At 42.0% G+C, this 25839-nt stretch overlaps 8 non-coding genes and 1 pseudogene across 8 annotated transcripts; 5 read left to right on the top strand and 4 right to left on the bottom strand.

The window, feature by feature from the left end:
• The first annotated feature begins 129 nt into the window (after window positions 1-129).
• On the top strand, window positions 130-320 carry LOC133473864 (U2 spliceosomal RNA). Its single transcript, XR_009787271.1, has one exon. It is a non-coding gene; the product is annotated as a U2 spliceosomal RNA (small nuclear RNA).
• A 1004-nt stretch (window positions 321-1324) lies between these two features.
• On the top strand, window positions 1325-1488 carry LOC133473862 (U1 spliceosomal RNA). The gene has a single exon (XR_009787269.1). It is a non-coding gene; the product is annotated as a U1 spliceosomal RNA (small nuclear RNA).
• A 4286-nt stretch (window positions 1489-5774) lies between these two features.
• Window positions 5775-5888, bottom strand: LOC133473863 (U5 spliceosomal RNA). The gene has a single exon (XR_009787270.1). It is a non-coding gene; the product is annotated as a U5 spliceosomal RNA (small nuclear RNA).
• Window positions 5889-6198: 310 nt separating this feature from the next.
• On the bottom strand, window positions 6199-6390 carry LOC133473865 (U2 spliceosomal RNA). Its single transcript, XR_009787272.1, has one exon. It is a non-coding gene; the product is annotated as a U2 spliceosomal RNA (small nuclear RNA).
• Window positions 6391-7040: 650 nt separating this feature from the next.
• Window positions 7041-7243, top strand: LOC133473867 (U2 spliceosomal RNA; annotated as a pseudogene).
• Window positions 7244-20791: 13548 nt separating this feature from the next.
• On the top strand, window positions 20792-20873 carry trnal-cag (transfer RNA leucine (anticodon CAG)). Its single transcript has one exon. It is a non-coding gene; the product is annotated as a tRNA-Leu (tRNA).
• Window positions 20874-22362: 1489 nt separating this feature from the next.
• Window positions 22363-22433, bottom strand: trnag-gcc (transfer RNA glycine (anticodon GCC)). The gene has a single exon. It is a non-coding gene; the product is annotated as a tRNA-Gly (tRNA).
• A 133-nt stretch (window positions 22434-22566) lies between these two features.
• On the top strand, window positions 22567-22648 carry trnal-cag (transfer RNA leucine (anticodon CAG)). The gene has a single exon. It is a non-coding gene; the product is annotated as a tRNA-Leu (tRNA).
• A 1088-nt stretch (window positions 22649-23736) lies between these two features.
• On the bottom strand, window positions 23737-23928 carry LOC133473866 (U2 spliceosomal RNA). Its single transcript, XR_009787273.1, has one exon. It is a non-coding gene; the product is annotated as a U2 spliceosomal RNA (small nuclear RNA).
• Window positions 23929-25839: the final 1911 nt, after the last annotated feature.

The raw sequence follows: 25839 nt of genomic DNA, 5'->3' as shown, positions 1-25839 counted from the left end.
ATTCGTTTCATAATTGTTGTTTGGCGTGTCCATATGTGACTCATCTGTGATTATCATGTCGATATGTGCCACCATAACTTTGGCTTGTAGGCTGGAGAATGAGGTCGTCTTTTCTGGCGTTATGTTGGCATCGCTTCTCGGCCTTTTGGCTAAGATCAAGTGTAGTATCTGTTCTTATCAGTTTAATATCTGATATGTTCTCTATCTGGGGACCATATATTAAATTGATTTTTGGAACTGGGAGATGGAATTGGGGCTTGCTCTGTCCACTCCACGCATCGATCTGGTATTGCAGTACCTCCAGGAGCGGTGCACCCCCACTAAATGGTTGAAACAAGTGTGTATCTCTCAGTCATATGCTTTGAAATTGCATAATGCACTCGATGGTAAGCAAGTTAGTAGTCTATACACTATGTTGTATTGTTATTTCCATTTTGGGTGTAGTACAGTGGCGTATTAGTTTCCCACGTGGAGCATAGTTGAAAAGTGACAAGAAATGGTGCTTCCTTGTTCTCGAGCCGCGAGTTTCCTCTGTAAACAACTACAGTGCAGCCCTGCCTGGCTGGTGGATGTCATGGCAAGCAATATGACTTTGGTGGTACAGCAAACTCATCTGAAACGGCATTTACAAATATAATATACTGTAAATGTTTTCAGAGGCTATTTTTAAACAAAGTAATTTATTATTCTCAATTTATATGAAAGTGGGTCGCGACTTTACATTAGTAACATGCGGGTGACAGTTGACAACCACTGTTAAGACCACGCTAGCCTGCTTGAGTGTTTGCCAAGGTTGTCATGCGCAATAGGTCACAGCAGGTGGCAGTAGCGTTTTGATACGCACATCAAACTGTTGTACCCGAAAGTGTTATCAGTGTCTGACATTCGACTGGACGAATGCATTATTTTCTTCAAGTCCAATTATGTTTTTCGATTTTCTTTAATTAGTTAAATCATGGCAGCACGGTGGTGTGAATGTGAGTGCGAATGGTTGTTTGTTTGTATGTGCCCTGCGATTGGCTGGCAACCAGTTCAGGGTGTACCCCGAATGGGTGGTTCATATGTTTCTGGGTGTGAATGACCCAACTTTCAAGTTATTTTATCGTCTCTCGATGCCGCTGTGCATTATGGGTATAAATTTACTGTCTCAATTTAAACTGAAATTCTCAAATAAGAAGCATATTTCTTCATGTATTAGCACACAGTAGCGTTTCATCTAGCGTATGTTCCGTTGTGGGTGTGGTTGTTCACATGCTCATGATGACACCGTCGCTTGAGATAGCGTGCGCGTGAATGACTTGTGTGCTCGTGCCCAGTCCAACTCATACTTACCTGGCAGAGGAGACACCATGATCAAGAAGGTGGTTCACCCAGGGTGAGGCTCAGCCATTGCACTCTGGTTGTACAGACCCTTGCGAATTCCCCAAATGTGGGAATCTCGACTGCATAATTTCTGGTTGTGGGGGACTGCGTTCGTGCTTTTCCCTGATCATTGGTTAATGAAAATGAACACTCTGTATTCCATAGTGATGGAGTTGTGGGTAATTTAACATGGCTTAAATGTTTATAAGCTGTTTTGTTCATGTTTTCAAATGCTTTTAGTCATGTAAAGCACATTAAGTTAGCTTGTGTATGAAATGCGCTATATCCTCCTGAGAATCAAGGAAAAAAAGTGTCTTTCAATTGATTTATATTGTGATTTCCTGACTCCTTGGAGCTAAAACAACAACTCAAAATTTAGAGATTTAAAAAAAAACATTTTTAATTTTGATTTTATAGCATGTCTACTGTAGTTGACAGCAGAACGATTTTACCATAACACAACAAAATTATAACAGGCTGAAATGAAATCAAAAATATCAATCTTTTTTTTAAAAAAACAGCTCATTTGGCCTGTGTTTCTGTTCAACTGTGAAACAAAAAGGCTATTATATCATACAGACTTGAGCTTTAACATGTTTGTCCTTTCAAGTCAGGAGGCCTAAGGAGCACAGGTTTCAATGTGTTTGCTTCTCCTCAGCTTCCTCTTTTCTTCATGAATAAGTTCTTAGTTATGGTACTCCAGGAAGCAGTTTCTCTTCTTTGTAAGGCAGAGGAACATCTTGCAACTTATGCATCGCATGTATGTTTTGCCCTTGAAACCTTGGTTTAGGCACCTGTCTGCATGGTTGCAGTCTTCCATTTCTGGCAAGTGCCTGGCCCCATATTTTCTTAACGATGATTCTCGTTGTGGAATTCTCTTCTCCACTTACCTCATGCTCCTCTACCCTCTTGTCAGCATTGTCAGGATCTAGGTAGTTCAGCAGGCCATTTGCCTGATGCAGTTTCAAGTCCAGGAACTGTTCAGTTTTTTTCGGATCGGTTAAGCACTTTGATGTCAGACTTGTACTGGATCCAGGAATTTGTAATGGCAACATCAAAGAAATAAGTAATCGTACGCATGGTCCATTTCTTGGTTCTGCTTGCCATGCGATAAAAGCTCAGTATTCACCGAATGAGCACAGAGGTCCACACCACCCATGTTGTCATTGTACTCCTTGATGAATGCGGGTCTTCTCACTTGGACCTGGATCTGGTCTTTGTCTTTGTTCGACCATCTGATGCAGACATCTTCAGGATTTTTCCCGTGTGCAGTAGAAGCCATCAAAACTGGCTTGTTGTCAAACCAATTTGTTATTGCCAACTCTGGACTTCTCCTGACTATCATCACTGACGATCCCGTCCCTTCTCTTTTCAATTTTTTGTCATCAGTCAACCGACATGGCTTTGGGACACGTTTTTTTGTTATGGTCTCAATTGCCGGAAGGCCCTTGGTCAGCAATTCATCCATGTGGTTAATTTACGTGAAGTAGCGGTCGAAGTACAGCGGACTTCCTCTGGGAACAGTTTCAACCATGCGTAGTACTGCCGCTGCCCCAATTCTCAACCTTTGACCAGCAAATGTATTCTTCCCTTGATATACGGTCCAACATCAGAACATCAGGAGAAGCAAGGACAAATACCTTTAAGCCTTTAGGGTATGGCTTACATGGAACAAATTGCCTGATGGGACAGCGGCCTGTAAAAGGGATCATTTGCTCATCGATGCAGACTTTTCCTGGTTTCGGGAAGCTAAGGCAGCCTCGCCTTACTCTGTCCAGAAGAGGCCTGACTCTCCAAATAATGTCTTTCCTCTGTTACATCCAGGTCATTGACAATCTTCAGTGAGTTTCTCAACCTGAAGAACCTGTTCCTTGTCATTTTTTGGCTTATTATTACTTATCTTATTACTTACTATTACTTATCTTAAGTATCGATCTATCGAGTTATCATTCGTGCTGGTCTTGGCCCACAGAGGATCTAGCTATCTATCTATCTCGCTATCTCGCTATCTATCTGTTTATAACCCCACAAAGAACTGTGTTTTGGGGCAGAAAATGGAATGTAAACAAAGAACTTGAAAGCTATTTAGCTATGAGCTAACACTATCAAATCATCCTCATGTCCATTACAGTAGACATTTATAAAAGGGCTCTAATTTTTACGAACAAAAAGTTCAACAGAACTCTGACTCCAAATTATGACTCATAACATGTTCATAAACAATAATATATGATTGCCTTTGTTGAAAAAAACATTATCCGTGTAATATTTAACTTTCCATTTCTCTTTTCCTGGCATTTGTGTTTTGCTGCAGTCTCCATTTTGTCTCAGGAAGAAAGCACAGCCGCTTCGAAGCCACCCAAACACATGAGATCATTGGAAAGGCCAGGATGTCCTCGACTGCGCTGTGCGTCAAAACAGTTGACAATCTAGATAAAGAACTGGAAAACTAAGCGTTGATACAGGTTTAAATGGTCTTTTTGCGTTAAAAGATGAGACTTTTGGAGTATGTCAAATGTCGATGAAGAACTTTTATTTGGATTCAAAAGAAATAGTGGCACTTTTGATTTGAAGACCGTTTGTTAAAATGGCATGGCGGACAATGACATAGTCAGCTTCACTCTTACCTGAGAAATTCACTCTTGTTTTTTTTGTCAGATTATATAAATTTTTGCTTTTTATGAAAGATTTTAATATGGAGGAAAAACAAGAGTCTATCTCAATTTGTTGATGCTCTGCAGAAGTGGAGCTGACTTCGCATTGTAAAAAATCTCAATGATTTAATGGTGTTGTTATATGCAGACGGTGTTAAAAATAATAGTGTTAGGTAATCCCCTCCTTGAGCTGTCATTTTATTGTGGTGGAGGGGTTTGTGTGTTCCAATGATTCGAGTAGCTAAGTTGTCTGGGGCTTTATGCCCCTAGCGGGGTCACCCATGACAAACAGGTCCTAGGTGAGGGACCAGACAAAGCACGACTCAAAGACCCCTTATGATGATGACAAAAAATGGACTCAGGTTTCCCTTGCCATGCATCCATTTTCTGTACAGCTTATCCTCACAAGGGTCGCGGGCGTGCTGGAGCCCATCCCAGCTCAAATAATTCTCTAGCATTTTAGACAAAAGTTAAAACACCAATGACCTCTACTCTAGGGGGAATTCAAGGATTGGCCACTGACATAAGTTTAGGTCAAATCAACATTACACACCGACGACGTGTTTTTTCACCGACAAGATTTACTTTATTGGCCGTCAGATAGTTACAGTACTGCGCAACAAGACACGTGACAAGGCTAAAAATAAACTACCTTTTGGATTCATACGCGATGAAGATGTGGAGTTAAATGTCTTGTGCGGAGCCGATCGATGACGTCATTGATCGGATCGGCGACTTATGACATGAAAGCCGGTCAGCATAAAATGCTAATTATCGTCCGATAACGATAACACCGATCAGATCGGCGTAAAATCTACTTTTAAACAAAATAATTTATTCTTTTCAATTTATATGGAAGTGGGTCGCGACTTTGCAACATTAGCCACATGTAAGCTGAATGTACTACTGAACTGAACGTACTGTTAGCCACGAGTGATTCGTTCGTTGAACTCGTCCTGTCCTGCCACGAGTGACTCAGGCTGAATTTCACTGCGAACTAGAAGGATGAGTGATTCGTTGGCGCAAGGAACGACATATTATGCAGTGAACGTACATCCATCCTTCCATCCATTTTCTGAGCTGCTTCTCCTCACTCGGGTCAAAGGCGTGCTGGAGTCTATCCCAAATATCATCGGGCAGGAGGCGGAGTAAACCCTGAACTGGTTGCCAGCCAATCGCAGGGCACATACAAACAAACAACCATTCGCACTGACATTCACACCTACGAGGAATTTAGAGTCTCCAATTAATGCATGTTTTTGGGATGTGGGAGGAAACCGGAGTGGCACGCAGGCACGGGGAGAACATGCAAACTGTACACAGGCGGGGCCGGGGATTGAACTGATTGAACTCAGAACTGTGAGGCTGACGCTCTAACCAGTCGGCCGCCGTGCCGCTGAACGTACTCGTGAGTGATTGTAACCGTTCTTCCTTACGGGACAGCTTTCACGAGCATCCGTTTCTCCAAGCTAACGACTAATGTTGGGTCAAGCACATGAAAACAAGCACACATATTTAAAATAAATGTAAATTCATAATAAATGTACGCATGCATACAGACATATTCCCCGGTGTCCCTAATGCAATTATTAAAACCTATTAATTAATAACAACACAACCGCAAAGAAGCTTACATAGCACTTCTCAAACCACTCAAAGACACTTTAGAGTAATCAGATGAATGCATTAAAGATAAAATTGGGAATGAATCAGATTTATGTATCCAGACAATAAATTTGATTTTTCACAGCAAGAGAAAGCTCCGCTTTCACAGAGGATCAAAAACTTGAGATAGACTCTTGTTGTTCCTCCCCACGGAAAACTTTAGTAAAAGGCGAAAGATTTATACGATCTGAAAAGAAACAAGAGTGAACTGCTTTGATCAGAACGAAGCGGACAATGTCATTGTCCGCTATGCCATTTTAACAGACGGTCATAAATTCAAATAATTGGACTATTTTTTTTAACACAAATAAAAAATCCACCTACATTTGACATACTCCAATATTCTCATCCTGTCACGCAAAAAGACAATGTAAACGTGTATAGATGCTCTGTGTTTCCGTTCTTTATCAAGATTGTCAACTGTTTTAACGCACTGCATTGTGGGTACGTGACACATTTCATATCATCTGATTGATTGGTGTGTTCGGTTGAGTTTATGATTATTTGGACAATCTTGTGGGGGTGCACCGTTCCTGGAGGTACTGCGATACCAGGTCGATGCGTGGAGTAGACTGGAGCAAGCCCATATTCCATCTCCCAGTTCCAAAAATCAATTTAATATATGGTCCCCGAATAGGGGACGTATCAGATATTAAACTGATAAGAACAGATACAAAACTTAATCTTCGCCAAAAGGCCGAGAAGCGATGCCAGAAAAGACGAAACAAGCCAAAGTTATGGTGGCATATATCAACATGATAATCACAGATGAGTCACATATGGACACGCCAAACCACAATTATGAAACGACTGTCAACTGTGTTGTTTTTCAACATTTATATCGAAATAATGTTGTCAGATGCTCGTGTTCCTTGGTCACGTGGTCCACGTCGATCCAATAGAATGCGTTAATGTCCGCATTAACGCATTAACGTTTTTGGTTGTTGTTTGGGGAACGTCTGGGATCCGTTCCTTTAGAGGGGGGGTACTGTCATACTCTGTGTTTTGGTTTGGGTTGTATTTAGTTTTGTTCCATGTTTTCCTGTGTTCCATGTTTGTCGTGTGCTCATTAGGTTGTTGTGTCCACCTGTTCTCGTCCACTTTGTGTCGACCAATCAGCTCTCTCCAGCCACTCGTGTATTGTCCAGGTGTTCCTCGTTGTCTCGTCAATTTGTTTGTATTTAGTTCCCTGGTTTCTTTCAGTTCTTGTCGGTTCATTGTCGTTGTCACGTCTTGCCATGTAAGTCGCCAGTTGTTTTTATCATTGTGATTAAATATTATTATTTTGAGATTCCCGCACTCCTGCCTTGCCTCCCTGCTTCCCTGCAATTGGGTTCACCATGTTCTTGCCTTGCGTTCCTCGCCTTCGCCCTAACCACGTACGTGACACAAAAGGGAAAAGAAAGTGATCTGTTCTCATCAGTTTAATATCTGATACGTCTCCTATCCAGGGACCATATATTAAATAGATTTTTGGAACTGGGAGATGGAATAGGGGCTTGCTCCGTCCACTCCACGCATCGACCTGGTATTGCAGTACCTCCAGGAATGGTGCACCCCCACAACTTGGTCAAAGTAATGAAATGCTTAACCGTGCACACCCAACAATCATATGACATGAAGTGCAGAATGTAGTGTAAAACCAATGAATCTCATTTCGGGGGTTGGTCGCTCTTGGGATTCAATGGGTCGCAGACAACTATCAAAAACTTACGTGCATAGTTATTCTGATTTTCGGTACAGTACGCAGGCGTTTTAAGTTCCCACATGGAGCACAGTTGAAAAGTGACAAGAAATGTTGCTTCCTTGTTCACTTGGTAAACAAATACAGAGCAGCCCAATCTGGCTGGTGGACGTCTTGGCAGGGGATATGACTTTGGCGGTACAGCAAACTCATCTGAAAGGGCATTTACAAATATAATATGCTGTACATGTACAAGTAGGTCGCGACTTTGCAACATTAGGAACATGCGGGTGACAACAGTTGAGAACCACTGAAGAAGACTTTTCTTCACCTGCGTATAAAAAACATCCAATTGTATCTGTGTCGGCGGCACGGTGTGACTGGTTAGAGCGTCTGCCTCACAGTTGTGAGGTCAATCAGTTCAATCCCCGGCCCCGCCTGTGTGGAGTTTGCATGTTCTCCCCGTGCCTGCGTGGGTTTTCTCCGGGCACTCCAGTTTCCTCCCACATCCCAAAAACATGCATTAATTGGAGACTCTAAATTGCCCGTAGGCATGACTGTGAGTGCGAATGGTCTTGAGATTGTTGTCCCATCTCTGTCGGGCCAATTATACATTATTCGTGCATTCACTGTAGTAGTCTCGCCACTCTGCACAATTTGCATATCTGTTGTTAACCAATACTGGCCACTCATGTGCTTGAGAAGTATCTGCACCATTTGCACAATGGACACTGTTCCAGATTATCGCACTACGATTCGCTTTATACTGCTTAAATTTCTCGAAGTCTCTGCACGTTTTGCACAATTGTCACTGTACCAGATTATTGCTCGATCAGTCATTTCAAATTGCTCTAAAATGCTAGAGGACTCTGCATCATTTGCACAATTGTCAAAAAATAAAAAATAACACAAAATTTGCATCGACATGACCACATTACCGCTAACCTTTCATTGCTCAGTGACTCTCCGTACTTTGGTCTAATGTGATTATGTCTCCAAAGTATTTTCTGTCAAATGGCTATCCGTTGTCGCACGAGAGGGGCTCCAAGTACCGGAGACAAATTCCTTGTATGTTTCTGACATACTCGGCAAATATAGAGGATTCTGATTTTGATTCTGCTGATTCTGATTGAATTTACTTTATCTAATCTACTCCTTCTAATACTGCCATTCACTCGACTGTAATGTATTCCTCGGAAGTGGTTCGGGTTCATAAACCGTGGCTTTGAGGTCCACACAATAATGTGCAATAATTACGTATCATTTAAAGATCCATACCTTCGTATCCTTAGCCTCGAGCTAATTAAAAGCACTGATGTGATAAAATTGTGACGTATCACGTGACACTAATATATATAGATAGATAGATATATAGATATATATATGGAGATATATGTGTGTATAGATTTTTATTTTTTTTTACTGTCGGAAAAGGAGAAACGGGATGTTTAAAAAAGGTACGTCAAGATTCTGTCTCCTAATAAAGAGACGGTAAGTCATAAGAGAGAGAATGACTGCATTATAATTTAGGTCAACCACCGATAAGAAAACGATTCGACGAGAATCTAAAGTGAAAAAGCTTACAGCACCTGGTATTCCCAGGCGGTCTCCCATCCAAGTACTAATGTTAAATATATTCTAGAAGTTATCATTTATTTGCTTAGCTTGCATTAGTATTATGGACGATTTTAGATGTCTCGCCTTCAAAAAGATGGCTCAGCATCATCCGATGGAAGGGCGCCTTACCAAGGACGTGATCGAATGTGCACAGGTGACAGGTGTTGGTCCAATGTTTTGTGTTGTGTCTTATTGCTTCGAACACTATGTCTGGGAAAAACCCTCCAATTTTCAAATAAATGCAGGAGCGACGGGGGAGATAGAGCGTGTTGAGAGGCTGTGATCTGAACAATCTCCCATACGCCCTCCTCATGAGAAAAATAAACCAGTGTCTTCATTCCTTTTGTGTCTATTTTTTATAATGTTGGGTAAGATAAATCCAACATTAAATTGGTCCTTCAAGCCGGATGTCAACACACCCGAGGATTCCAGTTGTGGAGCCGACTTCCAGTTAAGAGACCGTGGCCACGGCAAGTAAGACCCTTTACGGGACTGGTCTTCGTCCTCCTCAACTGGGATCTGAAGGTTGACGACAATCCACAGGATTGAAGACGACTGGTGAGTTAAATTTTAAAAAACATTTTCGGAAAAAGGACGGCGGAGTCCGACATATTCCGCGCGGACGGCGGAGTCCTGTACGTACTTAAATTCCGTGTTTAATAAACCCTGTGAATACTAGTTAATGGCGGGTAAAATAAAGCGTGGCGTCGTAGTTAAATTCCGTATAGGACGGCAGAGTCCTCTAACGAGCTGTTGACAGACGTAGTGAAATTCTGTATAGGATGGCGGAGTCCTCTGACGAGCCAGTGTGAATGAAAACTGTTTGAATGGGAGTGTAAATGGGAAATGGGAAACCACTAAGTTTTTCATTCCATACCAAAACAGTGGGAAAGTAAACGGTGGACTTTTGTGGATGCAAAGGCAAGAATTCTCCACTCGAAAGAGTTGAAGTGAGAATTACCACAGAAAGTAAATTTGAATCACCGTCCTACTGAAAAAAAACAGTGTTCTAGACTACCCTAGGTAGTATTACACTGAACCAAATTCTTTCAAATGGGGAAAGGAAATAGTAAAATAAAAAAACAGGGATACACTGCAGTGTAAAGGTTGGAAGTTCATTAAGTAAAATTTAAAAGAAAAAAAAAAACAGGATCCTGATAAAATTTAATATTTAGAGACAGGGATAACCGAACACGGCTTTAATGGTTGGTTAAATACACAAAAAATAGCCGCGTTGCAGGAATCATATTATATAAAATAAAAGAGAATACGGACAAACTACCGCATGACTAGGCCAGCCTGCTTCCCAACTCAACAAATCCTCTTGTGTAAACATTACAGAGAATGAGGAGGTGGATTTCAATTTACAGGACATTCTGAGTTTGGACACTGAAAAACCTGAAATAACCTTGTCAGTAAATGGGAAAGAAATTAAATTTCTTTGTGATACAGGAGCATTAGAGACCCACAGGGGAAAACTTTTCGAAGTCCCGGAGTGCCCTGTGAATTTGTTGGGAAGAGATGGCTTATTCCAACTAGGACTTGTACTCAAACATGAATTAAACATAAATTAAAAACAGAGGACCTCTATGTAACACTGGAAAGCAGAGAAAGTACATTCTATTACACAATCGATATCCCAGACAAACCACCGTTAAACGTGGGAAAGGCCCTGTTGTCTGCAGCCTTGCAGCTTATCACAAAAATAGAAGATAAAAAACGAATGTGATGAGCTGCATAAAACAAACTGGAATACAGTGCATCAACTGGTCTAATTAGAAAGGCGATGTTTTGGACAATACAGGGTGATGAAGGGAAACACATGCAACCTGTTTGATGAGACCAAACGATTCTCACTGAAATTGATGAAGAAATATTGAAAAAAGTTGCAAAAAAAAAAAAATTATGGTCCACGGGACCATTTGATCTAGGCCTTATTAAAGGGGCTTTACCAGTACAAATTAGACCCAAAACAGAATATAAACCAGGGATTCGTCAATATCCATTAAAACCAGATCCACACACATTGTTAAATTCATTAAGACCAGACGCTACTGTGTTTACAGTAGTGGACACAAGTAATGCATTATTTTCTGTACCAATAGAAAATAACAGTCAATTTTGGTTTGCATTCACATTTGAGAAAAAAAAGAAAAACATTTCCTAGATTACCACAAGGTTACTGTGAAAGTCCAACCATTTATTCACAAGTTATGACAACACGCATGTCTTCTGGCATCTACAGATGGAGAGACATGCAAAGATTCATTGGCCTTACTGCATCATCTAACAGAAGAGGGACATAAAGTTAACAAAAATAAATTGCAATGATGTAAAAGGCAAGTCAAATATCTAGGCCATAATTTCAGTGTAGGAGGAAGGACTATATTAGAAGACAGGAAAGCTATAGTCTTAAAAAATCTTAAACCACAGATGAAGAAACACATAATAATCATTTTTAGTTCTGACAAATTATTGTAGAGCATGGATTCCAAACTATGCAGAAATTGTTGCACCATTGTCAAAATTAATGTATGAAGACAACCTTAAAATGACATCACCTGTTTAATGGAGTACAGAGGCAGAAAAGACCTTCTGTGACATTAAACAACATTTGGTGTCCAGTGCTGCGCTAGGCCTTCCAAATTTAATGATAAAACATTCATTCAAATGGTAGATTGTAAAAGCTATTGCATGACCTCCGTACTTACACAACAATACGGTGATAAGCTAAGACCAATAGCTTATTTTTCAACTAAATTGGACAACGTAACGTGTGCATTACCACATTGTGTCAGAGCAGTTGTGGCAGCCTTGACGGCAGTAGAGAGCAGTTCACCCTTAAGGTCCCACATACAGTGTCTGCTCTCCTATTGCAAACCAATATGGCGTTTTTATCACCTGCAAGACATTTATCTTGCATGGCCATCTTGCTGTCACAACCATATTTGACTGTTGAGCGATCCACAACCTTAAATCCAGCCACACTAATACCCTTACTTAATGAAGGCACGCAGCATGATTATAGGGAATTGGCTGAACAAGCTGCTGAATTAGTAGCATTAACCGAGGCATGCAAACTAATGATAAATAAAGATGGTACAATCCACTGATAGCCAATATGAGTATTCCACAACAAGAACACAATTATTGGGAAAAACAAAGTGCAAAACTACAAAATGAAATTTACATTAGCACAGAAAAAAAAAAAAAACTATTCAAATGGGCTGCTATCTTGAGCCATGCTGTGTCACATGTCTCAACTGGAGGGATGGTGGCACAGGTAGATTGACACTTTACAGCCCTAAAAAAAAAAAATAGCAGAAAGAAACACGTGGGTTCATTTAACACACTGTAAAAGAGTCATTTCAGCTGAGTACTCAAATAGGAAAGGTGAGCAAAAGTCTGATAACGGAGCGGGAGCAGATGTGTAGATTCTGAAAACGCTTGCTGGTCAGTGAAGAAAAAAGACACCAACCTTTTTAGTGAGAACTCAGCAGAAAGGCACACCCACGTTGGTTATGTGATTCGATAGGTTGTTACGTAGCAACTTTGGCTCCTATGGTGTTGGTTTTGTTTTTGTGGTACATGGGACGTCCCACCCTCAATGATAAAACCCATTTTTTAGATAGAAAATCACCTACCAACTGGACCAATATGACGAACCCAATAATAAAACATTTTGAATCATTAACTCGTATCAAAAGGAGTACAGCTGATGATCAGAACTGTGGGCATGGCCTCCAAACGCGGCAAAACGGTTTAATATTTTGTGCCCCCCAAAATCAAGCTGCTTTAATCATAATTCCATATGCGGCTCTCACCAATGATGCTCAAGAGAATGGGCAGAATTGGGGATTTGGATATGACTGGTATGCAACTATAGGCTTTGGATGGGAACACCTCATTGGTGAAACAGGTTATGATTGGTCCAGTTGGTCAAAAAAAATCAGCAAAAGAACATAGAAAGAAGTTTAACATAAGCAAAACGGCCCATAGTTTAATATGAAATACAAATCAAGTCACCCAGTGTGTTTGATGGTGAGCTTGTGGGCCTATTTTGGCAGAAAAGATCCCCACTTCCAAGTAGCATTGTGTTATGGGAACCGTGTTAAACCAGAAATGCCATTGAAAACTTCAAAGAAAGGTGGACAAATTTTAATGATTAACAACATAAGTTTCAGGACAAAATAACAATTGGTTACTATTGGTGGAACAAGCAGCAAATATAACAAGAAAAGATTGTGTGGTTTGCATGGGTCCCAGGCCTTTGTTGCGCATAGTTCCGGCACAATTATCACAAGATTGTATTATTCCATTAATGAACGCTACTGTACCAACTGAGAGGTGTAAATCAGGGGGTTTCCTATATATCCCGTAACAAAAGCAGATAAACACAAACCGATGTTTTCTACTTTAGTAGCACCAAATAATTTCACTTGTATAAACATGATTAGTAAAGGAAAAAAATTAGGACCACTGAACGACACACAGTGTAAAGTAACCTTAAAGGTCGGACCAAATTTTGTGCCAGTATCACGGAGCGACATCTGGTGGTGGTGCGGAGATGATACCCTTGAGGACTTGCACGCTGCCAGAACTAAGACAAGGGCGTGCAAAATCCTCTCGGACCCTCCCCACCCCGGTCACCAGCTCTTCCAGCTCCTTCCCTCAGGTAGGCGCTACCAATCAATGCAAACTAGAACTAGTAGACATTCCAACAGCTTCTTCCCTCTTGCAATCAACTTCTTAAACAGCTCATTTATAATTCCATTAAAACAAGCTGGCAATTTTTGACTTGAGTTCGTTGTCACATTTCTGTGGGGCCAATTATGTATTACTCATGCACTCACTGTAGTTGTCTCGCCATGCTGCACTATTTGCATATACTGGCCACTCACGCCAGAGTAGCATCTGCTCCATTTGCACACTGATTGAGGAGTATCTGTAACATTTGCACAACCAACATTGTCCCAGATTATCGCACTACTCGTCACTTTAAACCGCATACACTCCTTGAAGTCTCAGCGCCCTTTGCACGATGGTCATTGCACCGGACTATTGCGATATTAGTCATTCGAACTGCTCTAAGTGCTAGAGGACTCTGCATCTTTCTGCACAATTGTTTTTTGTCAATGTCTTTATGTCTCCAAAGTGTTCTGTAAATTGACTGTCTGTTGTACTAGAGCGGCTCCAACTACCGGAGACAAATTCCTTGTGTGTTTTGGACATACTTGGCAAATAAAGATGATTCGGATTCTGGTAGACTGTTTGATAGATTACCTAAAGATATAGATGGATTATGCGTTATTATCACTTTGATATTGGATGTGTCAGTATACCCTATGCCTGTTCAAGATTTAATGGAAAGGGCACCAATGTTTTTGTCCAATCTAGAACATAGACAAAAAAGAGATTTATCCTGGCAGAGGCAAAATTATCCAAAATAAAACATACATCGACGCCATAGGTGTTCCTCGTGGGGTTCCTAATCAATACAAATTAGCTGACCAAGTTGCAGGAGGATTTGAATACTTCATATGCTGGTGGTGTACGATTAATAAAAATGTTGATGGGATAAACTATATCCACTTCAATGTACAGAGATTAGAAAATTGGACTCAGAGTGGGTTGGAAGCTGTGCATGAGCAGTTCAAGGACGTTCCAAGACCGCATAGCTGTCGACATGCTCCTCGTAAGAGAGAGAGGTGTTTGCGGTATGTTTGGAGAACAAACAATACTGCTTCAGATGGCAGCTTGACCAAAGCCATCAATGGTCTATGGACCCTCAATCAACACTCCTTGTGGGACAGCTGGATGGACGTTTTTGGTAAATACAAAAACCTAATTTCACCAATATTGATATCAATTGCTGTTTTTGCAGCCATTCTGACATTGTGTGGATGTTGTTGTATCCCATGCATTCGGGCTTTAATCAGTAGATTAATTACCACAGCAATTACCCCCATAGAGGAACTGTATGGAGCAGATGTATCCATTATTGGAGGTTGATAATGATGACGATCATGATGATGATGATGTTGTTTTACCTGATTTGTTTCCTGATCCAGGTGATTACGATGTTTAAACTACAACATTCATGTATGACAAGTTTACTCTGAGTGTAAATGTATTTGTTTCATAAAAATGATTCTACAGTTAAAAAATCGAAATGAAGTGACTGTAAAATGATATGAGAATTTGTGCAAATACATGATAAACAGGAGGGAAATGTTAAATATATTGTAGAAGTTATCATTTATTTGCTTAGCTTGCATTAGTATTATGGACGATTTTGAGAAAGGAAGGTGTCTCGCCTTCAAGAAGATGACTCAGCAGGAATCATCCGATGGAAAGGCGCCTTGACCAAGGACGTGGTCAGGGACGTGGCAGGTGTTGGTCCCATGTCTTCACCTTGAAACCCTACCCTTAGTGTGTTGTGTCTTGTAGCTTAGTACGTTATGTCTTGTAAAACCTCCCTATTTCAAATAAATACAGGAGTGATGGGAGAGCGTGATGAGAGGCTGTAATCTGAACAATCTCCCATACGCCCTCCTCATGAGAAAAAGAAACCAGCGTCTTCATTCCTTTTGTGTCTATTTTTTATAATGTTGGGTAAGATAAATCTAACACCAGGTGTCTTTTATCTCCGCTTTGATGCTCCTGGTGGTGGTAATTCACTTAGAGTCGGCGTGCAAAACCAGTTGTCTGTCTCATTTTGATGCTCCTGGCTTGTAATTCACTTAGCGTCTGTGTGCGAAGTTGAATCTCGCCTCTCCGTGGTCGTCTACCTCGGCAGGGAGAGCGGCGGTAGCCCGAGACTGGGGTGCTGGGTGTCATCTTTTAATGGCGTGTCTGCTACATATCCCCCCATCGTTGGCTTGATCCGGCTCGATTGGGGATCTCGGCGACGTCTCATTGGACAATGGCACAGGTTGGCAGGAACACACACAACAATGCAGTTACCAAGGTACAACATTAGTGCATATCCCCCCCGCCCCCCTTTATGGCTATAACAGTTGTTCATGGCAACTTCTTACTTAAGGTCAGCCTATGTGTATATATATAGGTGTCGGTGTCAGGACTGACGTGTGTGGATCGATGTGTGTAGGTGTGTCTATTGGGATGGCAGTGAGACCAGTAATTCGGGCCAGGGGCGAAGCAAAAACTAAGGGTAAACATTAACTAGGTGTAGATTTCTCAGTAAAAGTCAAAGAAAACAAAAACAAAAGGAGAAACTCAACACACCGCTACGGAGGAGAAAGGAAGAGAAAGAAAAGGTAGCTAGCTTCAACTTGGCACGTAGGGGGCACAGTGGTCGGGTGTAGACCCCAACACATCAATCAAGGAGAGGGAAGTTGCCAAGTAGAGGTTCTAATCTTGGGGAGAGCTGAATCCTAGTCTAGATTCAAAAGGGGGTAGAGAGGTCCGGGGGGCAATTTAGGTCAAGGAGGACCTCCTCCCCTATCTGTATGGGGTTAGGTTCGGGTTCAGTCATTCTTTTCCTACGGGAGATTTTGGATCACGCATTTGGGCACTTGTTCAGAAGACCCTGCAAGTTCTGAGTCTTTCGATAGGGCAGGGAGGCGATGCCGAAAGTCATGCAGTAACCGAGACTGACCAAGGCAATTAAGATGTTATCTGCTGCGAACCAGGAGTCCATGAGCGGGAGTTCGGGTGTTCTGTCCTCAGTGCTAATAAACAGTAAGGTGTTGTCAATGTGGGTGATGTCAATCTCCTTCAAACTGAATCTGTTTAAGCGTCTCAGGATCAACTTCCAATTGTCATATGTGTGTGTGTTCCGGGTTTTGTCTTCCCCCCCTGTTTCACACACACCTGCTCCTGTGAGCATCTTCACCACTTGTGCCTCGTTCACCCTAATTACCCCTTGTATATAACCTCGTGTCTCATTTCCTCTCGTTGCCAGTTCGTTGTACCTTGTCGTCGCGTTCCAGCATTCCTTGTTTCCACGTCATAGATTCACAGTAAGACTTGACCCTGTTCCGATTATCGACCTTGCCTCTTTGCCTCATGTTTTTGGATACTGTTGCCTCTCTTGGATTGCCTGCCTGTGTACCGACCTATGCCCGTCTATTAAACCTCTCTTTTTGGAAACTGTCCATTTGTTTTGGAGTCGTGCATTTTTGGGTCCTATCCTCTGTTCCGTTCATGACACCAATTTGTACTGTCTGAAAAAGTTCTCATAATTGTCGGCTGGCAGGTGGTAGAGGGCGATGTCCTCAATATGCAAAATTGCATCGTTGGGGACGTCGAGCCACATGGTTTGATTTGGGAGGGCGAGTCCTGTCGTGGTGTCATGGTGGTCATAACTCAGCATTGCGCTTAGGGCTGGCGTGTTGACTAGCCATTTGGATCCAACAATTTCCGCGTGAGTCGTAGTAACCTGGGAGCGAGGTGTAGCTTCTGCTCTACACCGCGACCCATCCTTCATAGGCTTCAGCCCACAAATCCCATCCGCTACATCTCGGATGAACAGCTTACTGGGACACAGGTAAGGAATGTTTTTTGCGAGGATGCACATCTGCAAATTTGGCGCCAGATGCAGATCAGGATTACTATCATGATAGGCGACTGCCGCGGGAGTACTGATTCGGACGTATGTGTCGTGCTGCTAGATGCCAACATTAATTACAAGACATACAAGTCAGTGGAACTCCCGAGAGAGAAAGCCAAGTGGACTTGGACAGGGCTTATGGGGCTTGCTAGACCTTTAGACAGGATGCTTTTGACCAAGTATGGAGGGATTCTACCCATTGCTAAGTTGTCTATGGATGAAGAGATTTCACGTAGCATGTCATTCATCAATGTGGTAACAATCTGTGTGTGAGCATAATCGGTTTGGACCATGCGACAGCAGCTGTCTGGTTTGGTTCAGGATGACACTGTAGTGTTGAGGACAAGGATATACTTGAAGTTTAATTTTTCAAAATTAGGTGTTGGAAGTACATTAGCCGAAACACTAACAGGCCTCAAAGCTGGCAGCTCCTTCTCCGGTATGATCTTCAAAGACATAATGTAGCTCCTTCTGACCTTCTCTGTACTTTTCCATCAACATCCTCAAGGCAAATAATGCACCCCATACAACACTCGATTCTGTGTCATTGTACTAGATTACTTTCCTCATCTTGTTAACAGCTAGAGAGAGTTTTGTCTTTTGTTGTCATCTTTTCCTATATTATTGTTGGATTTATCTTACCCAACATTATAAAAAATAGACACAAAAGGAATGAAGACACTGGTTTATTTTTCTCATGAGGAGGGCGTATGGGAGATTGTTCAGATCACAGCCTCTCAACACGCTCTAAACAATCCCCCCCCCCCTCGCTCCTGTATTTATTTGAAATAGGAGGGATTTACAAATCATAATGTTCTAAGCAATAAGACACAACACAAAATATTTGATAATAAGAGGGTTTTTCCCAGACATAGTATTCTAAATAAGACACAACGCATAATATTGGACCAACACCTGTCACGACCCGACCACATCCGATCACGTCCTTGGTCCAGGCGCCCTTCCATCGGATGATGCTGAGTCTTCTTTTTGAAGGCGAGACATCTAAAATTGTCCATTATACTAATGCAAGCTAAGCAAATAAATGATAACTTCTACAATTTATGTAACATTTCCCTCCTGTTTATCATGTATTTGCACAAATTCTCATATCGTTTTACAGTCACTTAATTTCGATTTTTAACTGTAGAATCATTTTTATGAAACAAATACATTTACACTCAGAGTAAACTTGTCATATATGAATGATGTAGTTTAAACATCGTAATCATCTGTATCAGGAAACAAATCAGTTAAAGCAAAATCATCATTATCATCATTATCATCATACAGTAATGGATACATCAGCTCCATACGATTTCTCCATGGGGGTTATGGCTGTGGTGATTAATTTACTGATTAATGCCCGAATGCATGGGATACAACAACATCCACATAATGTCAGAATGGCTGCAAAAACAGCAATTGATATCAATATTGGTGAAATTAGGGTTTTATATTTACCAAAAACGTCCATCCAGCTGTCCCACAAAGAGTGTTGATGGAGGGTCCGTAGACCATCGATGGCTCTGGTCAAGCTGCCATCTGAAGCAGTATTGTTTGTTCTCCAAACATACCGCAAACACCTCCCTCTCTTGCGAGGAGCATGTCGACAGCTATGCGGTCTTTGGAACGTCCTTGAGCTGCTCGTGCACAGCTTCCAACCCACTCTGAGTGCAATTTCCTAATCTCTGTAAATTGAAGTGGATATAGTTTATCCCATCAACATTTTTATTAATCGTACACCAACAGCATATGAAGTATTCAAATCCTCCTGCAACTTGGTCAGCTAATTTGTATTGATTAGGAACCCCACGAGGAACACCTATGGCGTCGATGTATGTTTTATGTTGGATAATTTTGCCTCTGCCAGGATAAATCTCTTTTTTGTCAAGTATGTCCAAAACACACAAGGAATTTGTCTCCGGTAGTTGGAGCCGCTCTAGTACAACAGACAGTCAATTTACAGAACTTGCATTAGTATTATGGACGATTTTAGATGTCTCGCCTTCGAAAAGATGACTCAGCATCATCCGATGGAAGGGCGCCTGGACCAAGGACGTGATCGGATGTGGTCGGGTCGGGACAAGTGTTGGTCCAATATTTTGTGTTGTGTCTTATTGCTTAGAATACTATGTCTGGGAAAAACCCTCTTAGTATCAAATATTTTGTGTTGTGTCTTATTGCTTAGAACATTATGATTTGTAAATCCCTCCTATTTTCAAATAAATGCAGGAGCGATGGGAGAGATTGTTTAGAGCGTGTTGAGAGGCTGTGATCTGAACAATCTCCCATACGCCCTCCTCATGAGAAAAAGAAACCAGTGTCTTCATTCCTTTTGTGTCTATTTTTTATAATGTTGGGTAAGATAAATCCAACACTTTCCTAGTTTCTTTATTTTACCCGCCATTAACTAGTATTCACGGGGTTTATTAAACATGGAATTTAAGTACGTACAGGACTACGCCGTCCTCGCGGAATTTGTCGGACTCCGCCGTCCTTTTTCCAAAAATTTTTTTTTAAATTTAACTCACAAGTCGTCTTCAATCCTGTGTATTGCCGTCAACCTTCAGATCCCAGTTGAGGAGAACGAAGAGCAGTCCCGTAAAGGGTCTTACTTGCCGTGGCCACGGTCTCTTAACTGGAAATCGGCTCCACAACTGGAATCCTCGAGTGTGTTGACATCCGGCTCGAAGGACCAATTTAATGCTTACCCAACATTATAAAAAATAGACACAAAAGGAATGAAGACACTGGTTTCTTTTTCTCATGAGGAGGGCGTATGGGAGATTGTTCAGATCACAGCCTCTCAACACGCTCTAAACAATCTCTCCCGTCGCTCCTGCATTTATTTGAAAATAGGAGGGTTTTTCCCAGACATAATGTTCTAAACAATAAGACACAACACAAAACATTGGACCAACACCTGTCACGTCCCCGACCACATCCGATCACGTCCTTGATCCAGGCGCCCTTCCATCGGATGATGCTGAGTCATCTTTTTGAAGGCGAGACATCTAAAATCGTCCATAATACTAATGCAAGCTAAGCAAATAAATGATAACTTCTAAAATATATTTAACAACCACTGAACCACCAATGCTTGGTATGGGGGTTCTTGCACTTTGACTACATTCCAATGCTCTCGAACGGGTCGCCCACCGGATGAGCAAATCGCCTGGGGTGAATAAAGACCCTACCCTTTGTTCCTTCTAATCAACACAAGGCACTACTGTCAGGATGGCCGAGCGGTCCAAGGCGCTGCATTCAGGTTGCAGTCTCTATGGAGGCGTCGGTTCAAATCCCACTCCTGACAGTGTCTAGTGTATAAAGACAATGTGTCCATTCTGTTGTTCATTTCCTTTTTGTGAGTGCGCCTCTGCTGAGGGGGAATTCAGTGCTCACATGGCGAGTGACAATGTGACTCGGAAGGGCGTGATAAAGGCGAAAGCCTCCTCACCCCTCCCCGATCCAAGCGCGAGTCGTGCTTACTTATAGGAATAATGTGCTCATCACAGACTGTCAATAATGAACACCATCTTCACACATAAGGGTTTCCAGATGAGCACTTGACACCAGGACAACCAAAGGACGCAGTTCGATTATCGACTTTGTGGTCGTGTCATCGGACATGCTGCCGCATTTCTTGGACACTGGGGTCAAAAGAGGGGCGGAGCTGCAATCTGATTCCCACTGGGTGGTGTGTTTGCTTCGATGTTGGGGGCAGATGTCAGTTCGACATGAAAGAGAATTACGTATTTTGAGGGTGTGCTGGTAATGTCTGGCAGAGTCCCCAGTCAGAAGGAGCTTCAACTCCCACCTCCGGCAAAACTTTGTCCATGTCCCGGGGGAAGCAGGGGACATTAAGTACGAGTGGCCCATGTTCAGTCTACAGACTTTATCTTCATTCTCCTACTCTTGACTTGGATTCCTACATTTCAGATGAGTATTGAGTCAGTAAGTCAGAGGCACTGGCATGCATATAAACATCAGAAAACTATGATGCAATGAAAAACAACACAATCGAAGTCTGTCGGAGTGGCTGAGCCGTCCAAGCAACTCCATTCAGGTTGCAATATCTACGGGTATGCGGGTTGACATTCTGCTTCTTGTGTGATTTGACTGACAAAAACTGTCTGTTTCCTCTCCTTGGCTTTCCAGTCCAACAAAAATTGGTACAACTAGGGTGTTATCATTGTTTCTGCCCTACACTGCCACGAAACAACACAAGGAATATTTGTGATGGCCCAGCGCGCCAAGTTGGTGAACTACGTTCGCAAAGTCTACGCATATGACCCACTTCTGACAAGATGTGACCAACAAACACTTGGTTCCTGTCCTCGATTGTCCAGTCCCGGTCGGGGAAAATGTGTGTTTTGCAAGAAGGAGTTTGTACTCCATCCATCCATCCATCCATTTTCTGAGCCGCTTCTCCTCACTAGGGTCGCGGGCGTGCTGGAGCCTATCCCAGCTGTCATCGGGCAGGAGGCGGGGTACACCCTGAACTGGTTGCCAGCCAATCGCAGGGCACATCGAAACAAACAACCATTCGCACTCACAGTCATGCCTACGGGCAATTTAGAGTCTCCAATTAATGCATGTTTTTGGGATGTGGGAGGAAACCGGAGTGCCCGGAGAAAACCCACGCAGGCACGGGGAGAACATGCAAACTCCACACAGGCGGGGACGGGGATTGAACCCCGCACCTCAGAACTGTGAGGCTGACGCTCTAACCAGTCGGCCACCGTGCCGAGTTTGTACTCATTTACCTCAAATAGAGCTTAATATACACAAACTGGTCAAGCTGCATTGGCCGGGAATCGGACCCAGGCCTCCCGCGTGGCAGGCGAGAATTCTACCACTGAACCACCAATGCTTGGTGTGGTGGATTTTTGCACTTTGACTACATTCCAATGCTGTCGAACGGGTCGCCCACCGGATGAGCAGACCGACTTGGGTGAATAAAGACCCGGACCCTTTGTTCCTTTTAAACAACGCAACACACTACTGTCAGGATCGCCGAGCGGTCCAAGGTGCTGCATTCAGGTTGCATTCTCTATGGAGGCGTGGGTTCAAATCCCACTCCTGACAGAGTCTAGTGTATAAAGACAATGTGTCCATTCTGTCGTTCATTTCCTTTTTGTGAGTGCGCCTCTGCTGAGGGGGAATTCAGTGCTCACATGTCGAGTGACAATGTGACTCGGAAGGACGTGATAAAGGCGAAAGCCTCCTCACCCCTCCCCGATCCAAGCGCGAGTCGTGCTTACTTATAGGAATAATGTGCTCGTCACAGACTGTCAATAATGAACACCATATTCACACATAAGGGTTTCCAGATGAGCACTTGACACCAGGACAACCAAAGGACACAGTTCGATGATCGACTTTGTGGTCGTGTCATCGGACATGCTGCCGCATTTCTTGGACACTGGGGTCAAAAGAGGGGCGGAGCTGCAATCTGATTCCCACTGGGTGGTGTGTTTGCTTCGATGTTGGGGGCAGATGTCAGTTCGACATGAAAGAGAATTACGTATTTTGAGGGTGTGCTGGTAATGTCTGGCAGAGTCCCCAGTCAGAAGGAGTTTAGGGTTAGGGTTAATCTAGAATATAATGTAACAAACTACTATCAAACAAGTGTTTCAAGAATCTCTATGTATGAGTACTGAAATCAATTGAGTTTTCCATTTTTTGTTTTTTAGATTTACCTGTATATGATTACTACCATTACCAGTTACACACACAGAGTACGTTGAAACAATATTTTATTATTTCATGTCGACACAATATTTGATCAAACATATTTTTTGTCATTCATAAGTCATTTCCAAGAGCCACAACAAACGCCATATTGCAATGCATCACACAATACGTGGCCGAAGATACAGTTGCCTGTGATTATACACATGGCCAGCAGGTGGTTTCGTGTGCACATGAAGCATCAAGACATGGACCATGACTCGAACCAATGACCGAAGCGTTACGATGTTATGAAGTTTCATCTCGTCATTACTAACTGGTTCTACTACTCAGAGCAAACCCATGTATGCAAGAAATTACATCATACTGCAATACTGAAGGTCAGAATAACAGACAGACCCCAGAGTTGAAAGTCAGTTGTGTACCTTCTGTTCACTGCATTAAATATAGTTCAAGTCATTGGATTGATGGTACAATTGATATTTATTTGAACCAAGTTGTGGAGATACTGCAATACCAGGTCAATGCACGGAGTGGACAGAGCAAGCCCCTATTCCATCTCCCAGCTCCAAAAATCTATTTTATATATGGTCCCCGGATAGGGGATGTATCAGATATTAAACTGATAAGAACAGATACAACACTTGAGCTTAGCTAAAAGGCCGAGAAGCGATGCCAACATAACGCCAGAAAAGACGATCTCATTCTCCAGCCTACAAGCCAAAGTTATGGTGGCACATATCGACATGATCATCACAGATGAGTCACATATGGACACCCCAAACAACAATTATGAAACAAATGTCAACTGTGTTGTTTTTCAACGTTTATATCGAAATAATGTTGTCAGATGCTCGTGTTCCTTGGTCACGTGGTCCACGTCGACCCAATAGAATGCGGAGATTAATGCATATCCTTTAGCCGTGTATTAAGTCTTAAACAACCAAAGAAATAATGAGTTATTTGGAATAAAGATCGGTTGCTGGTATAATGTTGTGGCCACAAGCTGAATAGCTGTTTGCTCAACATTTTGATGAAAAAACATCAATGGCTCTGCCTCGCTCAACTACTTCCTCTTTCTTTCTTTGCTAACTGACAGTAGGACTCTAGCGCCATCGTCGCAGAGGAGGCGAATTACACCCCTTCCACAAATTTGGTGACACCACGTTCAAATTTGTCATGCGATAAGTGTCAATAATCGATTCAAGACATGCCAGAAACGTCAAAAGACATGAATATTTGCCATTAAACATTTCAACTTATATCCAAAAACAGTAAGCATGCTCTGCACAAGAATTAATGCAAAAAAACGACAGAGTGAAAGCAAAACCAACCACTCGTGAAATATTTAACAATTTTCAACCATTATTTCTGAAAAAATATAAAAAAAGAAAAACATACATATTTGTAAACAAATGTAATTTGGTTATAATACTTAAGTATAATAATCTTAAGGAAATGTATGGTCACGAGTCGGCCCCGTGTTTCACAATTAACTTTACCTGTTGATGTGAAGTGACATCATATCCAATTTAGCATCCTTAAAATCTTCTGACTAGTCACTCAGAGGTTGACAACTTACAGGAGTCTTTCTTCCGTATTAAAATTTTATTTCAGTCGTTGATGGCGAAAATGCAATTTTATCATCTAATTTGTTAAGCTAACCTAACTTGACCACTCGTTTTCAAAAGTGATGTTCAGGTCCCCTTGGACATCTCAGCGTTCTTATGTAAGGGCTAAATGAGTGTTTCTATTGGACAATGACTTCCTTATTAAATTATTTTTAAAAATATTAAAATGTGCAAGTGCACATAATGTAAAAGAGAGAGCACTGAAGACATTCAAAAAATGTTACAAATAGTGAGGAAATTAAGCAAAGAAGAAGAACAATCACCTTTATTGTCATGAACATGCACGAAATTTGTTCTCTGCATTTTACCCATCACAGTGAACACGCAAACCTGTTCGCGGAACACACTGGAGCAGGGGGGAACTGAAACGCCATGGGAGCAGTTTGGGGTATCACTGTCTTGCTCAAGGACACCACAGCCGTGAGTCCGGGGGATGTTGGCGGATGCTCCGGTCGGGGTCTTGAATCAGAATCAGAATCATCTTTATTTGCCAAGTATGTCCAAAAAACACACAAGGAATTTTCTCCGGTAGTTGGAGCCGCTCTCGTACGACAACAGAACACTTTGAGACATAAAGAGATTGACAAAAAAAAGCAGTCACTGAGCAATAAAGGGTTAATAGTTATCTGGTAATGCCGGTACATTTTTTATTTTTATTTATTTTTTTTGTTTTTGTTTTGACAATTGTACAAAAATGCAGAGTCCTCTACCATTTAGAGCAGTTTGAATGACTAATATAGCAATAGTCCGGTGCAATGACCATTGTGCAAAGGGCGCCGAGACTTCAAGGAGTCTTCAAGGCCTCATTTAATTCATGTATTCAGGACCTACACCATTTAGTGATTTATAGACCAGTAACAGAACTTTAAAATCTATTCTACAGCCGACTGGGAGCCAGTGTAAAGACTTTAGAATGGGATTAATATGCTAATGCTAATATGATAATTATGAAGA

Source organism: Phyllopteryx taeniolatus, unplaced genomic scaffold (genome assembly GCF_024500385.1).
Source record: "Phyllopteryx taeniolatus isolate TA_2022b unplaced genomic scaffold, UOR_Ptae_1.2 contig_59, whole genome shotgun sequence".
NCBI lineage: Eukaryota > Metazoa > Chordata > Actinopteri > Syngnathiformes > Syngnathidae > Phyllopteryx > Phyllopteryx taeniolatus.
This window is presented reverse-complemented; position numbering and strand designations above follow the sequence as displayed.